Source organism: Nestor notabilis, unplaced genomic scaffold, assembly GCF_000696875.1.
Source record: "Nestor notabilis isolate BGI_N333 unplaced genomic scaffold, ASM69687v1 scaffold26378, whole genome shotgun sequence".
NCBI classification, from domain to species: Eukaryota; Metazoa; Chordata; class Aves; order Psittaciformes; family Psittacidae; genus Nestor; species Nestor notabilis.
Window position 1 is genome coordinate 13,551 of NW_009939086.1, and position 13,505 is coordinate 27,055.

A 13,505-nucleotide genomic window follows, 5' to 3' on the forward strand; every position below is an offset into this window, starting at 1 on the left:
GCCTCTCTGGTGGCCATGGGCCACACACCTGCTGACAAAGGTCCTGCTCTGCTGCCCTGGGATGCTGGGCCTGCAGGGTGGAGGATTTTGGCAGCCTGGCTCCAGATGGCATGACTCTGACCTGCTACAGTGTGTACATGAAGGCATCCACCCCACAGTGACAGCCTTGGTGCTATGGGAGGATATAGAGTCCTGTTTGGACAGGTCCATCCCAGAGCGATGCCCAGGATGCTGCCAAGGCACATGGGCTGCTCTGCAGAGCAGAGCTCAGAAAAGGAGTGTGGAGGCTAGCTTGATATATCAAGGCATGGGTGAACCATCACAGCATCTCTACATCCCCTCACACATGCGCCAGCCCTGCTTGCAGCCTTGCCTGGAGTCCCTGTCCATGGCTGCTCCTGAAAGGCTGGAGCCAGGGTGAGCTCCAGGCTGTCTCAGGCTCATTCAAAGATCTTTTTACTCTGAACTGTAGCTGATGGGGTCCTGTAGCAAAGCTGCTGTGAAAGGAGGGGATTTTATAGGGCTCCTTCTGGTGTTAAATTGGCCCTTCTCTCTTTTTTTGTCTGCCTGCTAGTCAGTGTTTTATTATCAGAAGAAGGGCAAGACTGATATATTTTCAGAACTTCTATGCTATTTCCTGGTAGTTTTGCTTACTTTCTCCCATGAGCTTTTCCCACTCAGCCTGCTGTTGTTGGCTGCAAGAAGGTTTCAGTGCAGGACATCCTGGTGCAATACTGGCCCCAGTTCTGCGCCGGAGGTCCATAAGGCTGGGGCTGTCCTTCGCACACATGACTTGAGACTGCATGTCAGAGCTGCTAACTACAGGCCACCCATCTACTAGAAAATGTGCTTTGCTGAGCCTGTCTGGGGGGAGAGCAATATTATTTTTACTCTATTCCTGAAAATGGAAGCATCATATGTGAGCAAGTGAAGGGGGTGCCAGGATGCACTCACTGAGCACCCGAGCTGAGAGGTGCTGTGGCTTTTCTGACACTGCAGCACTACACAGGAGTCCCTTGCCCATTACCCCACTGCAGACCATGCTGTGTGGCTGTCAGGGTCAGATATGTCTGATCTTTTCCTGATGCCTCAGCTCAAGGACCGGTAGGATGATGACTTTTGCACTGGGGTGTCCTGCATCACGGGGCTGCCACCCATACATCCCGCCAGCTCTGCTCTCACTGCCTTGTCCAAAAATACTTCATTACTTCTTTGGAGGAGGATGAAATCCTTCCCTCCTGCCGTTAGGGGCCGGCCTTTCCAAGGCAGAGGGAGAGCAGCCCTGGCCCTGCAGGCGGGCGTCCCCAGTGTGGCAGGGTGAGGTCCTGTTCCATTTAAGGGTCCCAGCAGAGGTGCAGGTCCCCCCACACGCACCATGCAGAGTGGCACATGAACGAGCTGTTCCCAGGCAGCCTGGCAAGAACGCGGTCAATAGCACCACATCGGGAGAAGCAGGTTGTGCCGTGGTGAGTGAGGACTGGGTCCAGGGCCATTCAGGCTGTTTCTGTTGAAGTTAAGCTGCTCTCTCCTGGTTGTCCTGAACCGGTGCTTTAAAGTGAGAAGCAATTTCACTGCTTCTTTCATTCTCCTGTAAGTTTCATGCCATCACCTGGCCCCAGCAGGTTTCTCTATCCGCCTGTCTGCAAGGAGCAGTGCTGTGCTCTGTCACCCCTGGCGTGGTGGCTCTAGTTCAGGTTTTTTCATGAGGTCGTTTTGTTTAATTTTCTGTTTTCTTCTTTCTTTTGCAGCCAAAAAAAATTGGGGGAAATATGACTGGGCTGCTGGGAGAGAGGCAGGGAGCAGCTCCCCAGGGCGCTTCAGAATATACTCTCCCTGGGCTACATGCCTGAGGTGCCCAAGACATCTTGGGACATGAAGAGAGGTCATGGTGAGGACAACAGGAAAAGAAACTGCTCCTGAGTCAGAGGAACTCTGCCCCAGTGTTTTCTCTTGCTGCTTCTGTGGGAAAACGGTCTGTCCTGTGGGTGGTGTCAGAGCAGCCGGGCCACACTTGCGGGTGGAGCAGGCTTGGGTTGCCTTCCTGGGAATGTCCCACTTTGGTCCCCAGCCCCATGTCACTCAGGAGTCAGCAGCTGAGGCAAAGAAACAGAAACATCATGTCCCTGATTGGAAGTTCCCTCAGGCCAGCCAGGCTTTTGCAGCCTGCACACAGCAAAGGGAAGCTGGAAGCCTCTGCAGAGCCCGTGTTGGCTGGCACTGATGAACCAGCCTGAGCTTCATCTTGGTTTTGCAGGGTTTTAGCAAGAGTTGTCTCTGCTTAGTGCCTCACAGAACCAGCTCTGCTTATGGCACTGCAGGAGGATGTTCAGGAACCATTGCTGTGGGATCCCGGGAAAAGGGATTCTCCCTCTCTTGGCACACTCCATGTCTCACTTGACCACCACCCCATGTGCTCCTGAGCCCTGTCCTCATGTTGCCTGGGCAGGGAGGGAAGCACGTGAGAAAAACGGAAACCAGTGTTGTTCTGCTTTGAGCTTTGCTTGTGTTGTTGTGGAGAAAGTGAGAACCAAACACTTCCTGGTTTCAATTCCCCTTCAATCCAACAGCCAATTCCCCTTTCCTTTAAGAGGCGGTGCAGGCCCTATGCCTAGCAGGGAGCAGTGCCTGGGAGCCCTGACGTTCCTCAGGGCTGCCCCGAGAGGGGTGATTAGCTCCGGGGCGCCATCACATGCTGCCATGCCATACTGTGCCTAGACCACTGCTGGGTGGAACAGTGACAACTTCCAGCATCTCCTTTCACCTTTGTTCTGCTGCAAAGGGGTGTGGGGGTCCCCTTTTCACCCTACTGTTAGCTGCACTCTGGAACTGGGGCGGTACCAGAGATGCAGCCTTAAGGCTGAGTTTAAACCCAGACGTCTCCTCTTTTGTTTGGGCTCATGTTTTCCCGAGCACCGGGGGTTACAAGCCCTGCTCAGTCATGCTTTGCAGACTCTTGAAGCCTGCTGCTTCTCCCAGCAAGGCAGGAGATAGGGATGGTCCCCACCATGGCTTCCTGCTGGTGGCTGCCAGGCTTCCCAGTTATCCCCATCTGCTTAACACTAGCCAGGAACCAGTGAGACAGATGCCCACTGGAAAGGCTACAAATGTCTTAAGTGCTGTATGTGGGGGACTGATCCATTGCTTGTGCTCTGCCTGGCAGGTGCCTGCTGCTGTAAAGGATAGTGCTGCCAATTCCTGTGCTGAGCAGGTGAATTTCTTGCCCTGGGATGATTGTGTGCCTCAAAATGTGTGTGGTGCAGAGCAGAGGAAGCTGCAGAAACATAGGAGCCCATGCAAAGTTCAGGCAGGAGCTGCCAGTTTTCATTCTCTGTGTTGGATGCGTTCAAGTGCCGTGGGCCACATGTGCAGTGGTGAGGCTGCAGCTGCAGCTTGGAGATCCGCAGGACCCCACAGCCCCCACTGATGGATTTATTGCACATGAAGTGCTGCTTTATCTCAAACTTTGTCTGTATCTGTCAAATCCACGTGCTGTGCTGTGCCCTGTTGCCCCAGGCCCAGGATGCTGGGAGAGAAGCTGTAGGTGGCCTGGACACTTGGTTGGAGCAAGAGGGTCTAGGATGGGAACTTGGGGACCTGCCTGGATGCTCTGCTGCTCTTCTTTGTTATAGAGCACAGGGGAAGAGAAGAGCTTCCTGCACAGGAGAGCACTGAGGAGCACAATTGGGATCAGTTTGCTCCCTGCAGCTGGAGCTTAGCTCTTTGCCCCAGGATGGATGTGCTACAAGGAACACATCAGGAAAAGAGCCTTTGGTATTGCCCTGGGCTGATGATGTCTCCCATAGTCTTTTGTGAGGTGCTGGTGACTTGTAGATGTTCCTCTTTCCAAATGGCACATGTCCTGCCCTGGTCTCTGGGCTGTGCTCCAGGTGAATAAACTGGAAGGAAGAAAGAAATGGGAGACAATGGTGTTTTAATGCCACGGTCAAACCTCATCAAATACTGCCATCCCTCCAGGTGAATGGCTGAGCAGTGGAAAATGCACAGCTCCTCAGCAGGGTGAGGCTTAGCAGGGCAAGAATGGGGTCCTGGGGTGGTCAGACCCTGCCTGGTCTGCCTGCAGCAGCAAAAGGAGCCTTTGCAGAACTCCTGCTGATAAGAAGTGCCTGCATTCTTGTTTCCAAGGTTCCAACTGAATTGCTGAGTGGCAAGGCTCAGAAATCCAGACGCCAGGCAATGCAAAGGCTGGAAACATAAAGGAAAGGAAATTCTTCTGCTGTATTGCCTTTCCTATGGCAATAAAATAACCCAAAGTGAAACAAAAGTCCCAGCTGCAGACGGTGGGGTGGGCACCTCAGCTGCTTTCTAAAGCACAGGAGGATGTCGGCAAGAGCCAGGATCTCCCAAGCCTGTGGGGCACAGCCAGTGTGTGTGCCTGTCGCACAGTGCAGAGCAGCAGCAGTGTCTGCAGTTCTCTGCAACAGGTAGCCTGGCCTACTCCATCCCACATGTCCTTCATTCACACACTGATGGGAGAAATCTTACTTTAAATGCTCTGGAAGAGCCGAGAAAAGCAAGGCCACAACATTAGTTAATGATACATAATAATTGGGTGTAGGAACATCCCAAAGCTGGTGGCAGAATGTTTTGAAAAGGTCTAGCACTGCTGAGTGGATGGGGGACAGAGTGATGGGTTATATTACATGTCAGGGTGGTGGGGACAGGGACAGAGAGTGTGTCTATGCGGGCAGGGCTGGGAGCAGGATTAGCTCCTGCCATAGAGGAGCACAGCACTGTGTGGGAGCTGCTAGGGCAAGGGCTGCAAGTGAATCTGTGCAATGCCTGTGTGAGTACAGAGCCGGGTGTCCCCCAAAGCACCCAGAGCCAAAGCACCTACATATGCCACAGTAAGAGGAGCAAGTGGCACAGATGGCATCTGAGCAAGGATGGAGATGAGCCTCTGAAAAGGTGTCCTGTCCCAAAGAGGGGATGTAATGGGGTGGGTACCATCAGGGCAGCAGAGGAAAGGATGAGTGCCTCCGCTGCCTCTCAAAACACAAACACAGGGAGCTCTGAAATGAAGTTGGCCAGAGACAAATTCAGATTATAGCCTGCAGGCCCAAATTAACTGTGGAAATCATTGTGGGCTATTTTGGGCAGCAAGGCTGGGATGAAAGATGAGAGGAGTTCAGGGAGGCAGGCCAGGGCTGCCCCTCTGGCTCCAGAAGCCCCTGGGCTGCAGCTGCGGGGAGCAGCAGGGTGGGCTGCAGGCCGTCACCTTGTGCTGCCCTGCTTAGAGGTGAGCCTCTGCTGTGCCCCAGGGACTGCTCTGGGGTCCTGTCATTAACAGCCAAACTTCAGAAAACTGGAGGACAGGGGCTGTGTCCTGCTTCCTTCTGGTGTGGGGTCCCAGGATGTGAGCTGTGAAGGGGTGTGATGGTGTTAATTCAAGCTGTGAGAAGGGATGTTGCACACTGCCAGAATCCAAGTGAAAGGAGAAGCTGTGCAGGTGGATTCGGGGGCTTCGGCATGTAACACATTACTGTGGTTTGCAGCTCTCCTAGCTGCATTTACTCTTTGTTCTGGGTGCAGTGAGGGGAGATCAGAGGTCTCAGGCCTTTCAGATCTCGTATTCAGTTCACCTGGGTTTTTTTTCCCTTTGTTTTCATGCTGATGGCTTTGGAAAGGGGAGGGCTGAGCTGTAGGCATAGGGAGAAGTGCAGGAATCAGGATAGCAGCAGCTTTGGTTGGATTGTTATGAGCCTTGCAGTGCCTCTCTTTATGCTCTCTTGGGAAGAAGGACCTGGCAGCAGAGCAAAACAGGGCACAAAGCATCGTAACACTGGGCAGGTGTTGCACATCTGTGCAGCGTGGTTTGCTGTAACCTCTCTGCCCACTCCCTGTAGCCCTGCCTGCTTCTGCTGGGCTATTTGGGGAACTACCTCTAGTACCATCACCTCTGATGGAGATCACCCACCAGCAACCACAGCCATGTTGGGGGCATGAAGAGCTCTTCCCAGTGCACAGCTTCCTGGAGCATTCCCAGCACTGCTGCCAGGCCAGGCCTGCTGCAGCCACGTGTTGCACAAGCAGTCACACGATGAGGGTGGCTGCATGCACCCAGCATGGTCCCTGTGCTGTTACTTGGTGAACCAAGTGGGCCAGGCAGGCTTCCCCCATGGGACATCATTGTGGGCTTATGCTAGCTGTCCCAATACCATTACAGTTGCCTTTTGGATCTTCTTCTTCCCTGTGGCTTGCAACAAAGGTGAGCCAAGCACCGACTGCTTCCTGCTCTGCCAGAGGATGTGGTTTGTGTTTGATCTGGACTCACTCAGGAGGTCCTTTTAGCCCTCCCAGCCCTGAGGGTCCCCAGGTGGTCTTGCAGCAGCCAAGAGTGAAGAGATGGCAGGAGTGACCTGCTCTCCTCCCTGTAGGGATGCTCTGCAGGTGGAAAGGGGTTTGAGGGCTGCTTTTGGGCTTCCCAGTGAGATGACATAAGCTGTTCACGCAGTGATTCTCTTTGACCCAGGTCTGGGAACAATGCATCTCCTGTTGCAACTGGCTGAGTGTCCCAGGGGGAGGATGGCCACTGGCCATGCTGGGTCTCCCGTGCCGTGGCAGCATGAAGCTGAGTGGCTTTGAAGTGCTGTCTGCACTGCTGTTGTACAGGATCTGAGCAGCCATTGTGCAAAGCAAAACAAACCCTTCCTATCATGTCAAAGGCTCGGAGGGTGGCTCTGCTTCCAGCTGCAGGTCTGAAGAGCCCTGCCAGAGCCTGCCGATAACCATCTCCCCTTGCAAAAGAGTTCAAGTCCCTGCTCCCAGTGGGTGATGTCACCTTATCAGCACTTGAAGGCTCCTGATAAGCAGATCAATCTAACTTCAGCTGTATCCCCACCTGCAAACACAATGTAGGGGCACAGCCACAGTGAGTGTGGCCAGGGCCCACGTGCTCTTTCAACTTGGGGAGGGTCGCGGCTGCCTAGATCCTGCCCAGTACAGCGCTGGGGCTGGGAACAATAGTGGCCAGGGCAGTGCCGCAGCCAGGGTGGGCGATTACCAAAAATCATGTGCTTACCCCAGCTTCCACATAGGCAATTTGTCAAAGTCCCATTTTCCTTTCCCTGATAAGATAGGGCTCGTGGAGTACAATAATGCTTTTCTGAGACACAATTGTGGCTCTCCACCCGGCACACATGCAGGGGAGGCTAATTCTGGCCTTGCTGGCTGGCAGGAGGTGAGAGGGTGCCTCTGTCTGTGCCAAGGGGCAGAGCAGCCCTCCGAGCATAGAGGACCACGACAGCCCAGGGACAGCAAGGTCATGCTGTCTCCCATGGGCTGGCACACTCCCTGCCAGTGGTGCTGGAAGGTGCCAGGTTGTGGAAGGAGCTGTTGCCACTGGCTTTGTGATATGGAGCCAATACAATGCAGTGCAATGCTGCAGTCCTGCCAGCACCTGGAGACTCGGACTGAGGTTGGGTAGCTGGCATGGCCAGTGGTCCCCTTTATCCTTGCTGGCACCCAGCACGTGTAGCTGCACCTTCACATTCTCTTCCCTCCCATGCTTTGAACATTATCCTGTTCTGAAGGCAGCATTGTGATGTGAGGACAGTGTTCATGTGCTGGCCAAAGCAAGCTGCTTCTTCTCAGCTGTCTGCACTGTGGCTTGCTGGCCAAGCATGGGCAGGAAGGAGATCTCAGCTGCCTGCGGCAAGCCAGTCTCTTTGGAGGCAGCTCCAGTGCCACCACAGTCTCAAGAAGAAAGCAGTAAACAGCACCACTGACAAAGCCAGAGCTAATGAAATCCCAAACCTCCCTGGGAAACAGACCTTTTCAGTAAGCTATATTATAATGGTAGGTGCTGGATCTGGCCTTCCTCAGGAGGGCAATGAGCAGCACACCCCTCTGGCAGAGCCCAAGTTTCCATTTTGGCATATTGCTTGGGATGCACTTTTTGCACAGTTTGAAATCTGAGCATAATACTATCTTCATGAACCACATTCACCAGTCTGATAATGTGACCCAACAAAAGGTCAATGGAAAAGTTAATATAATTTATTGGCTGATTTAAAAAAAAAATCTAATCATCAGTTTTTCCTTTTTAGTGACCCCCCACCCGCACCCAGCGCCCTGCTGATATTTTCCAGCCATTTCCAAAACAATAGCCAGGGTGGGAGTGCTCTGAGCAGGCATAGCTTTGGAGGAAGCTTTTCCTGAGCTGCATCTCTCTGCTTGGCTCCCCCTCCTGACAGTTGTGCTGGGGATGCTGTGTTCGACCTAGCTCACCAGCCTGGCCAGGGACAGGGATGGCACCACGTAAGGTTTGGGTAGACCTAGTGGTTTCAGTACATTTGCTGGGTGTCTTCTACTCCACAGTGTGATTTGAGGCTTTAGGCTTGAAGAGAGACATTCATCTCTGCTGGTTTTGTAGGTATGGACCGGAGGGAAGGAGGGTGCAGCCAGGTCCAGCTGCTGGAGCAGTATGATCAGATGTCTTGGATGAAGCCCTCAAAGGCCACCAGAACATCCTCTCGCTTTGGGGAGGTCTCCATCAGCACATGCTGTGCTGCCTCACAGGAAAGCTCGGGAAGCCTCAGTGCGGTGCATAGGCATGTGCACGTGGATGCATTCCTTTGCACGTGTCTGTGAGTAAGTGAGATGTGCTGTCATGCAAGCACCCCTCTTCCTTGCACAGTTCCTCAGTTTTCCCAGCCACCAAGAGCATGGTGCCGCTTGCACAGCCCAGAGCAGGGGCTCCAAAGCTGCTTCACCCTGTAGCTATGCAGCAACCACTTGTCTCCTCATGCCCTAGAGCCCACACTGTCTGCAGAGCCCCAAGAGGTGTCTGAAGCAATCAAGCAGCCAGATGGTTTTCCGGGCATGACCTGTCCTGAGGAGGCAAATGAGCTTGTTTTGTTAGGATGGAGCTGCAAAAGTCATTAGTCATTTCTTATGCTAATACCTTATAGATGCAAAAGAAAGGATCCCAGTAGTTTCTCCTTCAGCATTAGCTGCTGCTTACATGTGGTGGCTTTGGAGTTGACACCCTGCTGAGCTGTGGGAAGGAGAGCATGGGGAAGCCTTCTTCTGGCATGGGCTGGGGGAAAGAAAAAGCCCACAGCTCCCCATTTCTTCCAGGCTGCAGCACTGCTGAGGTCTGTCATGGTGATATCGTGGCTGGGCATGAAAATCCTTGGCTCCTGTCAGCCACAAGTGACTGTCCTCCCTGCCTTCTTTGCAGCACTGTCTGCAGGCCTGGCTTTGCTGAGGAAAGGCTGGAGAGATGGAGTGAGCCTGAGCAGTGTGGCTTGGAAAGCCAGAAACAAAGGGAAAGCAGGTAACTTCTGAAGCCTGTAGGTTCAAAAAAGCAAAATGACCCTTAAGCATGTTCTCACCTTGTGTTTTGTAAAGCTGTTTCATGTGCGTTTGTGTGTGGGGCTGGCCGTGGCATGGGGGCTTCTTGGCTGTGCAGCTCTGCCTGCTGCCCACTAGCAATCCCAGCCTCCTTGACTGGGGGAACTGGTCACCCATGCTGGGGACACTCCACTGACTTGCTTGGGGAGCTTGGGAAGGCCCGGGCTCCATGGCAGGTAGCCTGGGTTTCTTCAAGCCTTTCGCAAGCAGGAGCATTCAGACACTGCTGTGCCCAACAGCCCAGCATACAGGTACCCCCAGCCAATGCCTACAACAGGCATCCCTTGCACACAGCTGCCTGCCCCTTGTCACTCTGCAATTACCAGACTATGCTGCTTGTGTTCCCAAGGCTTTCTGCCCACCGTAGACACTGTTTTTCAGTGTCTTGTTACTGAGTTGATCTCCACTGGCCTTTGCACAAGATGGTTTTTGCCCATCAGCACATTCAGTTCCTACTCTGTTCCAGCTGATGCTGGGCCATGTGGGCAGAGCACACCAGTCCCAATGGCAGTGATGCTGCTGGGCTGCGGGGTGAACTGGGAGCCACCAGGGCGGCAGAAAGCATTGCAGAAGCATAGCTTCCTAGACCGTAATAAGCTTGTGGACTTTGCCCTTTTAGTTGAAATAACGGAGATGAAAAAGTTACTAATGAGGACGAGTGATGGCGGGCCAAATGACCAGACAGCATAACCTGCCTTGCCTCCTTCCCCACGGCACTGTGCCGAGGAGAGGAAATGCACGCAGGTTCTGGCTTCCTGTGCTCTCTGAAAGCCAGCACATCCCAGCCTTGCTCTGGAGTGCACAAAGCAGAAGAAAGGCTTCACAGCCCTCCACTTTGTTGTAACAGCACCGACTGCCCGTCTGCTGGGCAGTTTCCCAGGAGGTGCTGTGAGAACAAGGTTGCATAAATCACTTCAGCAGTAACCCTGCTTGCTCTGCCCTGGCCCACACTGTTAAACTTTTGCGTTGTCTCCAGGCATGGCAGGGTTTAGGAGCTGCTCCTTAGCCTGGCAGGACAGGGGCATCTTGGTTTGAGGGCTCTGGTGAGCTCCTGTAGAAGCTGTGGATGCCAAACATCCCCTGTCCTGCATGTGTTACAGTCCCTGGTGGTTGGCAGTAAAACAGGGATTTGTATTTGATACCCTGATAGGAAGGCATGAGAGCTCACCCTGGCTTTCAGTACACTTCAGCTCCTTACTGCATGTTTGCCTGCTCTGGGCCAGCTCCTGCCAGAAATGGTCAGGACAGCAGTCTGCACAGACCTTCAGCCTGGCCCAGGATGGCTGCAAGATCTGCTGCTTCTCTGCGATTGATGTTGAAGGACAGAAGGTGAAAAGGGGTGTTGCATATGCTATAAAAATCAAATCAATTTTTGTTTGTTTGTTTTAATAGGGGAACTTTGCTATGATAAATATGTCTCAGAGAACCTGAACAGCAATGGCTCAAAGAAATCTTTGTAGTGTTACAAATCTAAATCTCATCACAGCACAGCTCTTGTCAAGCTAAGTGTAATGGGGACCGTGTCCTCACTTTCTGCCAAGGGTGTCAAAGCAAGACACTAATTCACAGATCTTGAAGAATGTGCCAGTGGTATTTCAGCAGTTCTAATGCTCTGCAGCCTGTGAAGTCTGCACAGTAACTGGAAGGAAGTATCTTTGTTTTTATTCACTTGGCTTTATTCCTAATTTACTCCTTGATGCCATCAGCCTGGGATAATACATTTTCAGAGATACGCTTTAAATTAAGGAAATGAGTTTGATTAAGTCCTTTAAACATACTTTAAGGGAGAAAAGTGTAACAATAGAGGTATTAAAGGCCTTATTTTCAAGCAATTCTAATATGAAATCAAAACATTGTGCTGCTAGATGGCAAGGTCCATTAGTGGTGCGTGTGTGTTCTTCAGCTGGAGGGGATATCTCCTTCTCCAGCTAGGAATGTTGCCAGAGAGCTTGAATCTGCCCTCAGTGCTGGGTGGGCAGTAACACGCAGGTTCGTTTCACAGCCTGCTTACTTGCATCCAAATAATAAATGCACAAGCACTTGCCCTTTGCCAGTTGTACTCTGCTAGGTAAAAGTGATGTTTCCTCAAGAGTCGTGCATTTGAGGTTTGGCTGCATGATATTTTTTTTTTATCTCTGTGTAGATAGTTACTTTATTATTTTGTTTTAGCTGTCCTGAGGTAATTTATCTGTAAATGGGTTACCTAGTATTGTGTTTATGCTGTCCATTGGTGTGGGTGGAGGGCCCCCCCATTTACTGGAATACTTCCCAGTGAAGTCAATAGATTTGCAGGTACCTGCTGGGTCCCCTTGGTAATTTTTCCTTATGGCTGGGACAACTGCTACCAAACGCAAAGCTTCTTCATAGTGCAGCAGCCTTTGCTCTGCTGTTAGCATCGCCAGTGCTGATGTGGTGCCCAAGGACCTCAGCCCAACCCAGATGCGGCAAGCCCTGTGCAAGCCATCAGGAGACTGGTGTCCTTAGTGGAGACAATCCATCAGTGAGCTTTTGCGTGTGTGATACATGGCAGCTTTAAGAAATAATATGATGGAGGCACGAAAGTAGGTAAAGACACTCAGATCCCACTTTTGGTTGGGTATGATACAGGCTAGACAAAGACTGACAGTCCTATTGACAGAAAGACTTCTGCATTATTTAAAATAGAGATGGTAGCAGGGAAAGGGACAAATGCCAACAAAAAGGATGTGCCAAGGAGCTGCACAGTGATTCAGTTATGGCTTTGTGGCAGCAGGGAGTCAGTACAGGAGAGGGGATGGTAACTTCTGGGGAGGGAATAGTCTTCAAAGTGCCTGAAAAGTAACCTGGAGACAGGCATGACCTCCTTTACTGCTTCCCATGGCAGTTGTGGGGCTAGCAAGAGGAATGGGAAAGCACCGTATTATTTATTCCATCTACTATAAAAAGTGACTAAGATCTTGTTTGCATAAATGAAGCAATGAATTCCCCTTTCACTCTGACTGTTGCTGAAGGCATGTGACTTATTAGATATGCTGCTGTTGTAATGGAAATAACTAGGCAGGCTATTTTAAACCAAGAAGAACTGCATGTCTTGGAAAAGGGGGGAAAGAGGATTGGGTGGCACAAGAAAAGAGAGGCTTCTTCTGTGACAATCTTGGGCACTTTGTACAATTTGCTCTTTAAAATGTTTCACAAGCTCTTCTGGCAGAGAAGTGATAATAAATTGTTTAACAACTCAGGCTTGCCAAAGTAGTTTAAGGAGCTTTTAAAAGAGACTTGTAAAGAATTGTGGCTTTCAACTGCATATGAATCCTCTTCTTGAAGAGTGAAACTGTAATTGCAGATTGTTAACCACCATTTCACGGGTCATGATATACCTGTTTGTATGTTCATGAGCTCTGGCACTTGGTTCAAGAGTTAGATGTTCCTATGCAGACCCCATAGGACCCCATGCCTGTGTTTGAGAGCCCAGCACAACATTGCCGTTGCCAACCTACTGAATTTGAAAATTTCAGCTGTCAGAACCTGCGAACAACTGAAGTCAGGGAAAACAAATAAGGGTAGGAGGAGGAATGTCATGTCCACCCACAGCCAATTCCTTCCCCTCTGTGACTCAGAGAAGGCATGGAGCCTTATCCACTCCCAGCTCCTTTTCTTATGAGGCTCTTTTTATTTGGCAAAGGATGTTTGGGGATTAGAGAGAGTGGGTCAGGGGAACTTCATCCTCTAAGCATAGTGGGGATCTTTTGCCGTCCTTGCCAGGAAAGTCAAACAAACAGGGCAGGAGGCCCCACAGCTATCCCTGGGGAGGGCTTGGTGGCGCAGGGGTAGCAGAGGTGTGCTTGCAGCATCGGGGATCAAATGTGGCCAGCTAGGCACCTGTGCACTGTGGAGGTGGGCCCATAACCTCCTCTGAGCTAAGGCATGTATTTATATAGCTCTACCAGAAAAGGCAGGGTGGAACACACTAATATATACACATTAAAGAGACTGAATAAATAAACGGTAGGTTCTGATTTATTTTCTCTGCTACTTAGATATCCTAGTTTTGGCTCAAGATAGATTTTGTACACAAATGCAATCTCCAGATAGGGTTTTTTCCTTGCTGATTTAGAAATCACGTGCAAAGAAGAAAAACTTTGCAACTATCC